The sequence below is a fragment of the Euprymna scolopes genome, chromosome 21 (assembly GCF_053919585.1).
Source record: "Euprymna scolopes isolate OS-2025 chromosome 21, ASM5391958v1, whole genome shotgun sequence".
Lineage (NCBI taxonomy): Eukaryota > Metazoa > Mollusca > Cephalopoda > Sepiida > Sepiolidae > Euprymna > Euprymna scolopes.
This window is the reverse complement of record NC_136502.1, coordinates 69,603,076-69,621,641: the sequence shown is the minus strand read 5'-3', so window position 1 is coordinate 69,621,641 and position 18,566 is coordinate 69,603,076. Positions and strand designations below refer to the sequence as shown.

Here is an 18,566-nt window from a genome sequence, read left to right as displayed (position 1 = left end):
TGAAGCTTCTTCTTTTAAATGGTAAAAAAGTTAGGATGATAATTAGGCACCTCCAAAGGTCACAGCAAAATTACCCCACCCATATGTAAAACGATGTAACTTTATTATAAATTAATATTATCAATACAACTTTTGTACCATTTAAAAGAAGGGCAAAATTGTCATGCTGTGTTGTGCATGGATGTGTAAGAATAAGATTGGAACATGCGTGTTTGGTTGGTAAAAAGGGAACTGAATAATGACGCCCCGCTTTATTGATTAATTGCTATGCGCATGCATGAGTGCATACAAAAGTTAGATCACGAAACCGGAATGAAAGAGTCTATATAAAAGTTACTGAAATGAAAGAGCAGCGCTATCATTACATCTCCCTTTCTCTGAAAACAAAGATGACTTAGGTATGTAAAACAAAACAAAGAAAATGGAAAAGCTGGTTCAGGGTAGACTGCCTGAACAGCTGCAGCGAAGCAGGGGATTATTCTGCCCAATGAGATGCTTGTTGGGAGGTTATGAGTGTTTGCTCATCATAAGTTCATTTTTGATGGTGGTCGTACCACCCTACCACTGCGGGTACGTTTTTGAGTGTCATTTGGTATGTTTGGGTATGCACACACAAGTGGATCCACAGACGTCGCACATTTTTGTGGAGCTGTGTTGGGGAGGGCTTGCGACATTTGTGAGGTAGGGTAGGCGTCACTGGAATACTTCTTATGTGTTGTCGGTTTCTTCGCAGCACATGCCCATTGACATTCTCCAGGAGATAGGAGCGATGACCATCTACCTGGGATACTACAGTCGCTGGATCCCAGCTTCCAGACACAGGATTCTGTACCCTTACCCGTTGACCATGGTATAGGGGTGGTAGATCCTCTTTAAGTGCATGTCGGTCAAAATACCCCTTTTGGTTCTGCTGACGTTGTTGGAATGCGCTGTATATCTGATCCTGATCATGGTTGTCGCTTCTGATTTTGGTGATCAGTGGAGATTGGATTTGTCTACCTATGAGTAGTTGTGCAGGGCTTGGTATGACACTTGAAATTGGGGTGCAGCGCCAGTGCAGCAGTGCGATCTCAGGAGTTGTTCCCGACTGTTTGGCTTTCTTGAGAATATTCTTGATAGTCCTTATTTGACGTTCTATGAAGCCATTCCCTTGTGGTCTCCGAGGTGACGTCTCATGATGGAAGCCCCATTCTTTGGCGAATTCGCGGTAGAGATGACTTGAAAAGTGTGGTCCGTTATCGCTCACTATCTTTGATGATATGCCAAACTCTGAGAAGATTTAGCGTGTGATGTTCACTATGACACTGCTTGGTGAATGATCAGGTAGGCGTTTGACTATAGGATACTTTGAATAATAGTTAGCTATGATCAACCATTGACTTCCGTGGAGATCAAACAGGTCTGTGCCAACTACGTCCCATGGCTTTGTTAGGATGTCATGTTGCATTAGCGGCTCTTGCATTTGGGATGGCTGATGCTGTTGACAGATACTGCATGACTTTGTGAACTGTTCAATGTCTTTGTTTATGTTTACCCAATGAACAGTGTCCTTGGCAAGGAGTTTTGTTTTCTCTTGTCCTAAATGAGCAGCATGTAGTTGTTCTAATATGTCTTTTTGTAGTGTCTGGGGGATGACGATTTGTTGTCCTTTGAGGATAAGACCATCATCAATTGAGAGCTGATCTCTTAGGCCCCAGAACACTCTAATGTCAGTGGGCAGCTGCTTGATTGTCTCTGGCCATCCCGTGATGATGGTCTCTCTCAGCTGGTTAAGCAGAGGATCCGCTGTCGTACACTGTCTTAGCTGTTCGATGTAATTAGTGGAAAAACAAACTGTATTAACCCGAACATCAAGTTCAATAGGGTCCACATTACAAGGTGGTGGTAGGCGCAATAACCCATCAGCCAAGAGGTTGTCAAATCCCTTGTAATATGTGAGCCTGAAGTTGTATCCTTGGAGTTTTATTAGCATTCTTTGCAGACGTGCCAGGGCTGAGGTGAGCGGTTTGTCAATGATCATAGTGAGGGGTTTGTGGTCAGTGACGACTTGGAAATGGTGGCCATAGAGGTATGTGTGGAACCTCTGTGTACCAAATACGATGGCCAGTAGCTCACGTTCGATACATGCATATCTCTGTTCTGTCTGTGTGAGGCTCTTGCTAGCATATGTGACAGGCGATAGATTGCCCTCCTCATCTGGTTGTAGCAAAGCTGCACCGATTCCATGTAAACTCGCATCACAGTGCATGTATATCGGTTTTTTAAGGTCAAAATAGTGGAGCACTTTTTATCTTTTTGAAAGCTTCCTGATGGTGTGGTTCCCACTGGAAAGCAGAGTTCTTGCGTAATAGGTCACGCAACACTGCTGTCTTGGAACTGAAGTCCTTGACAAAATGAGACAGATATGTCATCATACCCAAGAATTGTTGTAGTTCCATCTTGTTATGTGGTTCAGGCATCTTCTGTAGGTTACGTACCTTCACCGGGTCTGGTTTTAGTCCAGTGTGTGTGTACAGGTATCCAAAAAAGGATATTTCACGGCATTTGATCTTGCACTTCTCCGAGTTCAAGGTAAGGCCTTTTACGGTAGTGACCTCCATGAAACGTCTTAGGTTTTCGTCATGTTCCTGCTCTGTCGACCCATATATGGTGATATCGTCAGCTATACCACAAACACCAGTGCATTTCTCGAGTATTCTGTCCATCTCGAGTTGGTAGATGTCCTGACTGACACACAAACCGGCAGTCGTTCAAAACAATACCTTCCAAATGGTGTTTGGAAAGTTGTTAGTGGCTGACTTTCAGGGTCGAGCTTTATAGACCAGTACCCAGACTTAGCGTCCAACTTTGAGAAGAATTTGCTCCTGCAAATCGGTGGTTGAGTTCCTCGACAGTTGGAATTTGGTGGCATGGCCATATGAGAGCTTTGTTTAGCGCTTGTGGGTCTAAGCAAAACCTAATTGTGTTGTCACATTTGGTGACATAAGTGAGAGAGCTTACCCAGTTTGTAGGTTCGTTGATGCAGCGAATGACTCCTTGCAATTCCATCTTGTCGAGTTCCAATTTGATTTTTCCGCGCATGGCTATAGGTGTCCTTTCGGTGGGTCTATGTGGCATGGTACATTGGGGTTGACAACAAGCTTGTGAGTGTTCTGAAGTTCACCAATACGGTCAAATCTCTCAGGGAATAGATGCATTAGGTCAGCTACACTATTGATGGGTTGGTGCTGGGCTGAGATGGCACAGTTCATTATCACTGCCCTAAGAGCCACTGATGTTGGCATGCCCAATACGACTGCTTCTGGTACATCAACCCCATAGAATTGGGTATCCAGCCATGGGGAGTTTTTATACTTGCACCTAAAAATTGTGGTGCCATAACAGTTTATCCTGGTATTGTTGTAGGCTGTTAACAGACATTGTGTTGAGGTGAGTGATTCAGGCATTGGGTTTCCAGCTTCATCTATACTGCTAGGGTACATGTTGTGGAATATGCGGATAGGCAATGTATTTGCTTGTGCCCCTGTATCTACTTTCAGGTTGAAGGTATGAGTGCCTGGGTGGTCCTTTAGTTTGATGCTTAGATCAACAAATGCCTCATTTCGAGGATCTTTCATGTTTGCTGACTTTCCACTGTTAGTTGTGATGGAGCTAAAGGTGAGGTTCTCCATTGCCGTGCCTGTGTCAGTCATGGCTTTGTCATCGTGTTTGGCGACGCTGTTTATTTTCTTGCCAAACTTCCGTTGTTGGTATGACTGTTATGCCATGGCCTTTCTTATTGTCTCTTGGTTTTGTGCTTCCCTGTGATGCAAACTGTAGCCCAGTGACTTGTTTTGCCACATGTGTGGCATATATCATTTTTGGCAGGGCAGTGTTCTTTGCCAAAACGGTGACTGCATCCACAATTTTTGCAGGTTTTGCCGCGTTTTCGATCAATCCCTTGCCACTGGTGTGTACCATGGCTTATTGCGGCTATCTGTGGTGATTCCTGTAACTGGTGGAGCTGGTTGACATAAACTGCTCATGTGAACGGGCTAATCTAACATTTTTTTTTTTACATTAAGTTTTAATATAAACATGGCTCTTGTCAGTTATTTTATCTCCAGATTAAAACCGATTTGAAAATATTATTGCACAAATATTAAGCATTTTGTAGGATCCCCCTCATATTTTGTTTGTCTCTTTTTACAGAACAAAATGGAAGTCATATTTAACCAAATGAACATTCAGTAAAACCGTATTTCATATTTAATATACAAATTTTTTTAATATCATTAATCATTAAACTGTGTAAATCTTAAAACCTAACAAAATTATAACAAAGATTAATTATTAATTGCAGTTTGAAGAAGATGAACAAAGGTTTAAAAAAATCATTAAGTCGCTTATGCTTTTCCATAGTTCGTATAGTTAACACAAGTCTGGCGTCACGGAATCATGCTTTCTTTTTTTCACATTGTTTTGGAGGTACCTAGTGATAATATTAAATTAGTTACATCGTGGTACATACAGGGGTGTGTGTAAAACTGTGGTGCCTGTTGGAGGTACCTATTTATTATTATATATTTTTTTTTACAAAGATTAAAAAAGTGACACATTGGGCTGAAAAAAAAAAACGTCTCAGTCTCAGAATTTGAGAAAAATAATCGCGACTTAGTAGTTTTATTGTTTATTTTAATGACAACAATTTTTGCGCTGACGGATTCAGTAGATCCCTTGGGTAAAAGGGAATATTTAATCAAAATCGGGAGTTTTCTTTAGTAAATATCTTTTTAGGTATGGACTTAAAAATATTTGCCAAAAATAACATCTCAAAACTTCTGAGTAAATTCGTTTTATTGTTTATTACAAGATTATTTTATGATATTTTATGCTGACGGACCCAGTCGATCACTAGCAGTGTCAGAAGTCGCCATTAAAAATGCGTGATAAAACCCTATTTTTTTTTCAATTAAAGGACAAAGACCAAATTAAAAAAAAAATAACAGGTTTAATAGCAAATTATGCAATATTTATTTTTTTTTAAATCGGGTTTCTTTAAAAAAGATCTAAAGGAAATCAACAAATTTTAATTTCGATAATAATAATAATAATATATATATATATATATATATATATATATATATATACATTCTAAAAAATCACTTATCTATAAAAAATACTAATCAATGGGTATTTCCATTGTTCATTGTTAAGAATTTATCCATATTTATATTTTATATTCCATGTTCTTTTTAAATAAAATACTTTTTTAAGCAATGATTAAAAAACACGACATCAGATGTTTTTCACAGTTGAAATAAAGGGAGACAAGTGTCTGCTTTTCTTTGAGTTGATATCTTCGGTGGCTTTAAGCTCCAGAATTAATGTCTCTTTCTATTGCGTGCTGTAAAAAAAAGTTAGTAAATATGGGCCACCGTAGTTAAAAAATGATCCCATTTCATTTATCAGTTTTTGCCATTAAAAAATTGAATGAAATAGAAAAAATTGTCGTAATTGTACGACATTTTCTGAACAATATAACAAGATTATAAAGTTTCACTTAAAAAAAAAATTCAACGTCGTTTAAAAAAAAAAAATGTTTTAAACTTTGGACTTTACTGGTAAATTTGCAAATAACTGTTCTTTTTTTTTGTTTTAAATTAGCTTATTTTATTTATTGATCTTTTATCTTCAATTTGTGATATATAAATTTGAGGTGACAAAATTAATTATTTTCATTTTAATAGACATTTCAAAATGGGGGGGTGAATTTAAAAAAAGAACTTGTCTAGAATATTATATTCGGTTTATTGGAAAGAGCATAACATTTCACATTGAATCTGAAAATATCTTAAAAATTGAACCAATAGAAAAATTATGATAGATTTTTACATTTTTAAAATTGAAAAAAATTTAATTCGTAAAATTCAATTGATTTCATTACGTAAAAAAAAAAATGGCTGCATGAACGCGCGCAGGCAGTTTGTAACCACTGTTTTTTAAAAAATAATAAAAATAATATTCCTATTATTTTTTAAACAACTTTAATAGTTTATTTTGGAAGTATATTTCATACAAAAAATAAACAACCCACTTTAAAAAGAGAAATTACGAGGTTTTTTTAAATATTTTATTCACAGTTTTGTGTTAGGGGTGTCAAAAATTCACCCAAATTCTGATACCTCTAGTCGATCACCTGTGTCGAAGTTGCTTTAAGCAGCAGCAGCGACAATTAGTCATACATTGATCGTACATAATCTGATAAAGAAAGCACTGATTTTTTTTTTATATAAAAAGTAAAAGGTATACAAAGATTTGTACGTTGTGATATACTTCATCTTTATAAAAATAAGTTATAAAAAATAAAGTATTTTTTTAAATCTCGTTTGTTTATATTTGTTATTTTATTATGCATAAAAATTCGCTTAGTCTAGAAGGATTTTTCCTTAACTCACTACTGACAGCAATCAGCGTCCTAAATTCTCAATTTGATTGAAGTAAGTAATAAAAACCAAGACCACTGAGAATTCTTGAAGGCCTGGATCGACCAACTTCACTGCGAAGAAAGGAGAGGGAGAAAAAGGATACCTTTCAGTCGACACTGGTTTGACCTTGACCTTCATACACACATTGGCTCTGTAAACAAATATCGCAAGAATACCAAACTTTGTATACATCTATTTTGACAAAAAAAATAAATAAATAAATAAATAAAATAAAATAAAAAAAACAAAAAAAACAAAAACAAAAACAAAACAAGTTATATTATTATACTAACTGTACCGGGCCACGCGTTGCTATGGCTAAGTTTGTTTAAATGCCCCCCACTCCCCCAAAATAGACAAAATTAAGTTTTTATTACAAGGAATTAGCGTAACAAACTTTTTTTTTTTCATTATAAAAAATATCGAGAGAGAAAGAATTGGGAAGAATATATATAGTTTTCCCAACTCTCTCTCTCATATATATATATATATATATATATATATATATATATATATATATATAAGTTATGAAAATATTTATGGCAATTAAGCTACACAGAATATTCCACATTTCATCCTTGTAAGAATTTGTCAGGCTTATGGCAAGTTCTACTTATGTATTAAGCACTGTTGGAGTAAATACTGAAAATTTGTGCATAAAATTATGTCTTCTCATATGAATTTATGTGATTAAATGCAATAGTAATATATATATATATATATATATCTTCTGCAGTCTACACCCCATTTCTCCATGAGTCCCGCCCAGTGGACAACGAAAGCCGCTGGATTATACTGAGCATATGGAAGTCATTAAACAAAATGACTATGAAAACAACACTAAACAATTCATAACTTTTACTATTTTTTTTTATGAAAACCATCGGCCTATACTCAGCAGACTTCATTACAAAAACAACCCCAAAAATTACCTATCCTAATAAATTCATAACTTTTAATAGTTTTTTTTGACGAAAACCATCGGCCTATACTCAGCAGACTTCATTACAAAAACAACCCCAAAAATTACCTATCCTAATAAATTCATAACTTTTAATAGTTTTTTTTTATGAAAACCATCGGCCTATACTCAGCAGACTTCATTACAAAAACAACCCCAAAAATTACCTATCCTAATAAATTCATAACTTTTAATAGTTTTTTTTGATGAAAACCATCGGCCTATACTCAGCAGACTTCATTACAAAAACAACCCCAAAAATTACCTATCCTAATAAATTCATAACTTTTAATAGTTTTTTTTGATGAAAACCATCGGCCTATACTCAGCAGACTTCATTACAAAAACAACCCAAAAAATTACCTATCCTAATAAATTCATAACTTTTAATAGTTTTTTTTGACGAAAACCATCGGCCTATACTCAGCAGACTTCATTACAAAAACAACCCCAAAAATTACCTATCCTAATAAATTCATAACTTTTAATAGTTTTTTTTTATGAAAACCATCGGCCTATACTCAGCAGACTTCATTACAAAAACAACCCAAAAAATTACCTATCCTAATAAATTCATAACTTTTACTAGTTTTGATTATTTATTTTTCTTTTCCGACTGATTTTTAGTCTTATGTTTTTTTTAAGGTATTTTTGTTACATTAGGTCCACCTCCTCAAATTTCTTTAAATTAACGACCTCTTCAGGTTTCCGAGTACGCTGATTATGAAAATCTTGATTAGATTTTGCAAAGACAATTAATTTTCTATATACAAAGACATGCGCTAAACAAATCTATTTCTCTGAGGCCAACGTGTTTCTGTGTTCATCATCCACCAAAATTTTGTAGTGTAGCAGTAATTTTAAATAGCGAAAAATCATGTAAAAACGGAAAGAACCATTGTATTTTATTTTGGTGTGTTTTGTCGGCATAATCTAAGAAAAAGGGTGCAGTAATGTAGTCAGTTGGGAAAAATAGGTATCATTGCGATACCATATTTGAATGGTAGGTTAGTGTTAGTTTATTGATGCGAATAACATTAATCCCGAATATAAGAATGGTCAGCGCTCAGCCAATCACAATAGATGGAATCAGGCAGGGGAGACTTTATTATTTGTGAATCCAAAAATGGAAAGTATGTTATATATATATGTAAAAACCAGTTAGTAGCAGTGCAAGCACAATATTATGCGAAAATATAGAATTTGACCTGGTCTCAACTGGTAGCACTAAATATTGAGAGAGAAAATCGGATCTTCTTCCTCTATAGATATGGCGATTGTGATGCTGCTGCTCATTGGATATAATGCAGCATTTTATTATCATGAGTGAATGTAAGCTACATAAGATAGTGGTTATCAGGGTATATGTATTGAATTTGTATGTGATATCTGTTGTTGTAAAACCTATGGTACTTTGGTCCAGAAGAAAATTTTTGCAATCAAAATATTGTATATCAAAAAAAAAAAAAAAAAAAAAATATATATATATATATATATATATATATATATAATGACAATAAGACATTTAAAACTAAACTTTGGGTGGCTTTTTGTTTTATTTAAATAATAATAATAAAGATAATAAGAACAAGCTATATTATTATATTGTGACAGTAAAACGTTTAAAATCAAACATTGGATTGCTTTTTTTTAAATAATAATACAAAACGAGTTATATTATTATGTCATGGCAATAAAACTTTTTAAACCAAACTTTGGATTGCTTTTTTATTTTATTTTATTTTTGTAAAATAATATAACGGCCAAGATTGATTTTCTTGTAGAGTGCATTTATATATTTACATAATTTTTTACAAAACATTCCGTGGGGAACAAGATTTTCCCTATATTAAAAATGATGTAATAATTAAGGGATGAAGTATGGAACAAGGACTCCAGAAGCTAAGAGACTCAAATGGGACACATTTCAATCGACACCAGTTGACTGTCAAAGCATATGTCATGATTATTGAATTTCGTTTCTTCTTTTAGATATGAAATATTTCTTAATGTAGGCTGCATTTTTATTTTTTCTTTGTTCTCATATACTTTTTGTCTCTCTGGTTTTGTCATATTGTCAGGAGGTATATAAAAACGAGTGTATATTATTTACACGTCGATATGCTTATGTTTCAACATATCTGATTGTCTAGATATAAATGTTTTTATTGATCATCTGTAAGGGACAAATAACAATCTCTGGTGTTTTACATAATGGAAAAACATACCTGGTTCATCTTAGGTTGATCTTGATTTAACGGATCCTCAGAAAAGCTGGAAATGAAGATTCCTGCGACCCGACCTGGTAGTATTTACAGCAACTTTATTTCGGATGTTTCTCCCATTGGAAAACTGCAACGCTGGTCCTAAATTTATACTATCAACATTTTCCTTTACTCGGAGCGATTACGGTTCATAGACCATCTTTCTTCCACTGACTACCGACTTGGTCAGTTAACTGACTCCCAACTCTTGACTAATGTATTTTTAAGCAATCTCATTACGTCATTTTGTTTATGTTTTAACATTCTTTTACACCAAGTTAACATTTTTGTTAGTGGTAGTTATGAAAACTAACATTCCTTTCTATTAAAACATTTTAACATAAATAATTTTATCTGTAAATATTTGTTTCTCTATGATAACATTCTGTTTTTACAAATATTAATAACGATCATAATAATCATTAATCAGCACATCTTTTGGCATTGCACAGCCAATATCTAACATTTCTACTCTCATTTTTTTTTCTTTCTCGCCCACATACCCTTATTCTGAATTCGTACCAATGGGCCAGAATCAATGGACATTTTTCTTTTCTTTTTTTTTTTAACCATAACAGTCATTAACTTGGAATTAAGTTGTTTTTTTTTTAAGTTTAACAAACTGATATAAATTATTGCACAGTAAAAATAATTAAATTAAAATAAAAATCATTTTTCTTATTTGTCTGTTCAAAAGAAACAAGCCGTGCGTGCGTGCATGGCCCTCCTCTTGTGCTGCATGTGAGATGATGCTATAAAAAAATAGTGAAGAAATGACGAATGTGAGAAGTGTGAAGGGCCAACCGTTGCCTTCACATTTTCACCAAGTTTCAGAAAAATATAATGGATGGAGCAAAAGTTATGGGGTAAAAAGTGTAATATTTTTTGCAATTTTGGGGCATTTGTGACCCTTTTTGAGCTCCTGGGAACGCCGAATACTAGTGAAAACGGACAAACAATGCAATTTCACGCTGTAAGACACGTATATTTGAATTCAGCACCATGAAAAAAATACTATATAGACATACATATCAAGTTCTTGAGTAATATGAAAAAAGAGCTCCTAAAAGTCCCAGAGGGATGCGAACCAGAATTTTGCCAGGGTCACCCATACTGAATTTATATTAAGAACAATAGCCTCCAAATTTTGGCCAAGTTTCAGGAAAATCTAATGGATGGATCAAACGCTATGGGGCAAAAAGTGTCATTTTTTGGCGTTTGAGCCCTTGAGGATGTTGAATCCCAGTATAATGGATAACGGTGCAGTTTTAAGCCTTATCACATGTATACTTGAGTTGACCACCATGAAAAACCACTATATAGTTAGACATATCAAGTTTAAATCCATTAGTAATTTTTTGCCTTTCATCTACTGCCAGTACTCTATTCGTGTGCCAGTCCACCCAACAGGTGGAGCCCTCCTTGATGCACAGGTACTTTCTGCAGTGGGTGCACCAGAACCTTGTCTTCACCTTCTTTTGGGGGTTGTTTTTGTAAGATCCTCCAGGGTGAGTCTGTTGTATCTTAGGTGTTTCTCCATGCACTCAGCATAGATGTGTTCAGATGAGGTGCTAGGGGGAATTTTAGGGAAGTGGTTGCCTGGCTTCTAGCGTTGAGCACAGGGTTCTTGTTGTCCTTTGCAAATGGCTGTAGAACGGTATTTTCCTGCCAGTTCCAGACACCGTGCTTGAATGTATCTTGTAAAGTACAGAGGTTTTCTGGCAGCTCCTTGTGTAGAAAGAACAAAATGACATTGTAGATTTTGTCTCTCTTCTCCTCCTTATCAACCACATGCAGGAAAGTCCAGATGGCCAAGAATCTGCCTCGTGTCATGACATTGCGGCACCCTGGAGTATATCCAATGAAGTCACTTTCATCATTTGACCAATAATCCTGATAGATGAGTTTCACACAGATATATTCCATGTAGATCCTCAGCGGAACAAAGGCTTTTATTTCCTCAACAGAAATATCCTTGAAATTCTTGCAGTAGTAGTGTGATACTATAAAGTGGCCCTGGGGTGGATTTGAGCCACTAAGTGCTGAGAGGGGGGGGGAATAGACAAATGAAGAGGAAATAGCTTAGAATAAACAAAAAAATCGGAAATATCCTACAATCAACAATAGATAGGAAATAGCAAACAATAACAATAGAAACCTACTGATAAAACAGGGAAGGGCAGCCTCTGGTAGCCAAGGTGGGGTGGGCAACCTGAGAGACCAGGACAGAGGAGACATGCAGTTGAGATCTAGACGCACTCGAGGGTGGATGGAAGTTGGACAGAAGCAGTTGAGATCTAGATGTGCTAGACGATGGATGGGGGTTGATAACAACTACGGTTGAACAGTTATGGAGTTGACTGTGAACTAGAGACGTGGACGATTTTAGAGTTGACTGTGAAACAGAGATAGACGAATGTAACATCAATAGAACGAGGAGAAGACACACACACACACAAGTCAATTGATTCAGAAACATACTCCTGATCAAGTTCGCCTTCAGCTGAATCGGAATTTGTCACTTTATTCAACATGTTGCACTGTGAAACTCCTTGGTCTCGTTCTTTTACCAGTTGAAGTGCTTGGTTCATCATTAGCTCACTTCTACAAAACAACTCACAACTCCACCAAAACAAAAAACACATTTGCAGAACATTAGGCTTGCGCTAAATCGAAGCTAAACAGCGATTGGGCAGCTATTTTTAGCTCCCTGACAACACAAAACACATGATTGGAAATATACCGGTTTAGCGGTAACTCAGTATATAACATTTTCAGAAATTACCGGTATATCAGTAACTCACTCTGGTAGTGTTAAAACCATGCATTTCACATGTACTTATACATTGAGGAGTTTAGCTTGTGCCTTATATATTAAGATTTTTCCTAAAAACATAAAAACAATGACGTCTCTTCATAGATGACGACGACAACCTCTTTGTCAAAACATCAACAAAACATTAAACTGCGTGTACATTGGTAATGTTCCTATTTACTTGCCTCCCCACGAGAGCAGAATTAGACTATATACAGGGTGACCCCAAAAAAACAAAAGCTAAATGGAGGCCATCTAGAACATATGCTGTAGAACGGAGCAAAAAGGGCCAAAAACCCTAGTGTTTTGATGTGATGTTTTGAATATAATAAACTAGTTATGACCAAAGTTTCATTTCATTTGAACACTAGGAAATGGGGCCTAATTAGAGTTGGGGCCCGTTTTTTTTGGTCACCCTGTATATATTCAGTGCCAATTTTTTCTCTCATCTTGGCATGCTGAATTGAATCATTACTCTCTTATTTCATTTTATTTCAGTCCAAGTTCTCAAAAAATCAAGGAGCCCCTTACTAGGGACTAACACTTGATCTCTATATGACACATAGATATTCGAATGTTCCATTGAAGTATTCCATCTCAAACACTGAGTTAGTAAAGAAGTTGGAACATAATTTTTTTCTCACCAATTAACAATTTTAATATGTTATAGTATATCTTTTATTTTGATCTCTTGGTCTTACTGGATTTCAGCACAAGAATTCATCTAGTCTGGTGGAGTATTAAACTTCGTGTTATTACTTCAAGTAACATAAATTGGAGAAAGTGCATGATCCCTTTTGATTAATAGAGATCTTATACGGATATTTAGTTAGGGTTTTCTTATAGGGAGAAATATCCTCATGTCAGGTTGACCTTACAAACCCCTATACAGAGAGACCTTAGAGATTTGAGGACAGTGTCTAGTAGGCATTCAAGTTATTCTTATGTTTTAATTTTCTAATCGTTTTGTTTTTATGGGGATGAGGTATCCAACTGGATGCCAGACATTAAACCACTATTTCAGTCACTCCAATCAAGAGATCTTTTGAAGATACTAACCGTTCTTTTGAGTGCAATTGTTTGTATTTCTTTTGCACTTGGTTCATCGAGTATATTTGCGAGGTAATTTTAAAATTCTTTGATATGAGACTGGTTGCTCTTATAATTACTGCAATTATGGAGATTCGTTTCTTTTCATACCTTTATCTTTTCCCTCTCAGCTCTATTAAGGCCAGCATCATTAGGGAGAATTACTTCATCTAGAGTTGCTACTTTCTCCCTTTTGTCCCATATCAATATCAGGATAACAATTGTTTTTAGCTATGTAGCTACGTTCCTCTGTTTCATTTTACTTCAGTCAAAGTTCTCAAAAATTAAGGGGCCCCTCTTCCTGGGGCTAACACTCAATATCTATGAGATACATAGATATTTGAATATTCCATTGAAGTTCTCCAAACACTGATTTACTAAAGAAGTCAAGAAGATAATTTTCCTTTCCACAATTAACCATTTAAATGTGTTATAGTATATCTTTATGGTTTCTTGGTTTTACTGGATTCTAGAACAAGAATTCATCTAGTCTGATGAAGTATCCAGCTTTGTGTTGTTACTTGAGGTAACATCACTTGGAGAATCTGCCTCATTCCTTGTAAAAGGCAGTGTTGGCTAGCCATATTGAGAACTTATTTAGGCTGTGAATATGATGTGATTTTGAATATTTAGTCAGGACTTACTTGTAGAAAAATATCCTCATGTCAGGTTGACCTGTGTATGTACAGAGAAACCTTAGACACTTGAGAATAGTATCCAGTAGGCAATGAAGTTCTTGTATGCATACGTGTATTTTATCAAATTTTTCAAATCCTTTCATTATACTTTAAAGTTTGTGTATTTAGAAGTCCATTTGTTATTCCTAACATAGTGTTTCCTGTTGAAACCTGCATAGATTTGGAAACAGTATTTCTCACCAAATTTAAAAGAAAGTATTTTCAGGCATTAAATTAAAGTTTGTTTATTTAGAACTTTATTCTATTAGAAAATTGATTTGCTAAGAATTTTTTTTTTATCAAAACTTGCATATTTTCAGAAATGGTTTTTCTTTTCAAATTTTAAATTAAAGTTTGTGCATTAAGAAATGGATTTATACGTAGCTACATTTTCTTATCATTGTGTTTTCCTGGGGATGGGCCATTCTACCAGATGCCAAACATTCTCCCATTAGTTTAGTTACTTCAACCGAGAGATCTTTTTAAGATTCTAACCATCCCTTTAAGTGCTATTGTTTGTATTTCTTTTGCACTTGGTTCACTGGGTATATCTGCCAACTAGTTTTTGAAATTCTTTTTCATTAGTTCGGTTGCTTCTGTAATGACTGGTATGATTGATACCTTTTTAAAATTCCAGTTTCTTTTCATGTCGTACATAAGTCCTTGGTATTTTGTTATTTTCCCCCTTTCAATTCTGTTAAGGCCAGCATCATTAGGGACGCTTCAACTAGGGTTGCCACATTCTCCTTCCTGTCCCATATCACTATGTCAGGTTTATATGCCCCATTTTCTAGGTATATAGCTGTAGGAATTTCGTAGTCGTAGTGAATTGTGTATGACTTATTTCCAACTGTTCGTTCTGGTAAACATGTTCCCAAGATTTATTACTACATGGGATATTTAAGTTTTTACAGATTTTCTGTATGCATGCATATGTTTTTCCAAATGTGACTCCTGCATGAACGCATATCTGCACACCCGACATGAATATAGTCTTTCCACAGAGTGAACATGCATGCGTCACGTCAAATCTGATTTTGACAAAAACAAAGATTCACATGTTCCACCAAACTATATGAATTCTTGTCCTAGAATCCACTTGATCTCTATATGAGATATGTAGATATTCGAATGTTCCTGTAAAGTTTTTTGCTTGAATATCTCTTGCACTTGGTTCACTGGGTATATTTGCCAGGTTATTTTTGAAATCCTTTTTCATGAGTCCAGTTGCTCCTGTAATTACTGGAACGATGGAGATAGTGTTTAGTAAGCATTCAAGTTCTCTCCTACATTTCTGTATGCATACTATTTGCAGAAGGTGGTGCAGCTCCGTGTCAGAGTTGGCGTACAGCTTAAGGTCATCCATGAAGAGTTCCTTTATGTAGGTAGTTTTCCGTATGTATATATCCTATATCACTATGAGAATAACAGCTATTTTCTAGATATGTAGCCATGTTTCTGTATGCAGGTATGTGTTTTTTCTTTCATTTCCTCAAAAGTCACAGGGAGCAAGGTCTTGACTCTATAGTCAAGGAGGGTGAGGAACTGTCTTGATGCCCATCTTGTGACAAGGGTGGAGCTGTGGACTGGTGCATTGTCCTGGTGGAAATGCTACTGATCTGATTTGAAGAGTAATGGCCTCTTCTGACGGAATCTCTTCCTGAATTTCCTTAAAACCTCAACATAGTATTCCTTGCTGACTGTCTGTCCAGTAGGAATCCAGTGCATGCAGATCATGCTAATGCTGTAAAAAAAGGGGCTCATCATAAGTTTCTGGGTGGATTTGCTCTGTCTGGCTTTCTTGGGTTTGGGAGAGCCAGCATGTTTCCACTGGGAACTCATAGCTACGTTTCTGTATGCATACGTATGTGTTTTTTCAAATGTGACTCTTGCGTGAACGCATATCCACACACCTGACACGAATACGGTCTTTCTCCAGAGTGAATGCGCACATGTCGCGTCAAACCCGATTTTGACGAGAACGAAGAATCACAAACGTCACAACAAAATGGTTTCTCACCTGTGTGCTTCCTCATGTGTTTTTGCAAATGTGACTTCTGTGAAAATGTTGAACGACAAACTCCACAACAAAATGGTTTCTCTCGCGTGTGTACACGCAGATGAGTTTTCAGGTCAGCAAACGCCAAACCACAAATGTCACAACAGAATGATTTCTCTCTTGTATGGATCACCATGTGTCGGTCGTAGCTGGATTTGCTGGAGTATGTTGAGCCACAAATGATACATGAAAATGGTTTCTCCTGCATATGGGTTTGCGTGTGTCGTTTCAAGTTTGCTTTGATGGAAAAGGAAGTGCCGCAAATCGTACAGGAATATGGTTTCTCTCCTGTATGTGTACGGATATGGACTTTCAGATGAGTTTGTTGCGAAAATGAATTTCCACAGACTCCACATGAAAATGGTTTTGCTGTCGGAACTTGCATTTTTGGGAAAAAAGAATTTTTTTTCAAATTTAAAAGAAAATATTTTCAGGTCCTTTCATCATACTTTAAAGTTCGTGTATTTACAACATCATTTGTTATTCCTAATATCGTTTTATATATCATTTATTCCTAATATCGTTATATATATCATTTGTTATTCCTAATATCGTTTTTCCTGTTGAAATCCGCATATTTTTGGAAACAGTGTTTCTCACCAAATTTAAAAGAAAATATTTTCTGGCTTTAAATTAAAGTTTGTGTATTCAGAACTTAATTTGTTAGGAATTTTTTTTTCTGCTATAACCTGCATATTTTCAGAAACAGTTTTACTTTTCAAATTTTAAATTAAAGTTTGAGCATAAAAAAAGATTTGCTAGGAAATCATTTTCTGATGGAATTTCAAAAAAGGTTTGGCTGTTGAAACTTGCTTTTTTTTTTTGGAAACAGTATTTTTCTTTACATTGAAAAGAAAATAGTTTTATTTTTTTTTGCTCTGCTTTAAAGTTTGTGTATTTTATTTGTTAGAAAATGTTTTTTTTTATTCTGTTTTAAGGTTTATGTATTTTATTTGCTAGGAAATGGTTTTTCTATCAAAACTTGTATATTTTTGGAAACAGTACTTCTCTTCAAATTTAAAGAAAATATTTTTAGCCATTAAATTAAAGTTTGTGCATTCAGAAATGGATTTTCTAGGAAATTTTCCTGATGGAACTTCAAAATGGTTTTGCTATCAGAACTTGCATTTTTTTGGAAACAGTATTTTTTTCCAATTAAAAGAAAGTATTTGTAGGTTTTTATTTTGCTTTAAAGTTTGTGTACCTCATTTGCTTGCGCATTCAGGAATTTAGGAAATGGTGTTTCTATTAGAACCTGTATGTTTTCAGAAACAGTATTTCTCTTCAGATTTAAGAGAAGATATTTTCAGTCTTTTTTCTTCTATAAAATGTAGATGTACACAATAAGGTTTATGTATTCAGAAATTCCTTTTGAAAACTTGAAAAAAGGTTTCCATCCATCTGTAAATAAAAAAAATGATTAAAAAAAATAATGATAAAATAAAAACATGTTTTGATTTTTTTGTGATAAAAAATTATTGAATGCATGTTTTAACTAAAATATATGAACTTAACACCAACAAAATGATTTTAAAAAAATGGAGAAAAATTACGTCTTCTACGAATTAATATGATCATGTTTTATCTTTGACTATCTTCATTAACCTGTAATCTTGAACAGAACCCTTTTTACGGGGTAGCATATTCTTGTTTCATCAGCCATGATGAGATAGAGGTCCTAAGTAATTCACAATTGTATTTTTCAGTCATTCACACTAAGAATTGAACCTTTAACTTTCAAGAGAATATCACATTTATAGTTGATTTTTTTTTCAAGTACTCTAAGTACACGGGTCCAATCAAAATGTGAAAATGACACTCAAGATGAAGAGAGTAGTCCAAAGAATCCAAATCCAAATAAAAAATGAGCCTGTGCATAAAATAATGTTCTCAGAGTCAGATTTGATGAAGTAAGGTGCCAGAATCAAAGTGATAAGCAAATGAGATTATCCATGGTGTAACAACTGTTTTTGCCACCCAGAGCGGTTGTAAGATTTGACCCTCACCATCCTGACTGGCTGTTGATAATTCGTTCAAAATTCCAGAAAGTCCTCAAAATATTTATTTTCATGGAATTATAATCAAGGATCTAACTTCAGACTGCTGTTATTAGTCCTAGACTTTCATTTTATTCCAGTACTCGTGTATGTATGTATATATATATATATATATATATATATATATATATATATATATATATATATATATATATAGTTGTCATCCATGAAAACCAA

At 34.9% G+C, this 18,566-nt stretch overlaps 1 long non-coding RNA gene across 1 annotated transcript in view; it reads right to left on the bottom strand.

Annotated features, from left to right (window-relative positions):
- Positions 1 to 12,982: 12,982 nt before the first annotated feature.
- Positions 12,983 to 18,566, bottom strand: part of LOC145242452 (uncharacterized) — a 52,889-nt gene continuing 47,305 nt past the window's right edge. The window contains exon 2 of the long non-coding RNA XR_013862740.1: positions 12,983 to 17,733. This is a non-coding gene — a long non-coding RNA (uncharacterized LOC145242452). The remainder of the gene's footprint in view (positions 17,734 to 18,566) is intronic.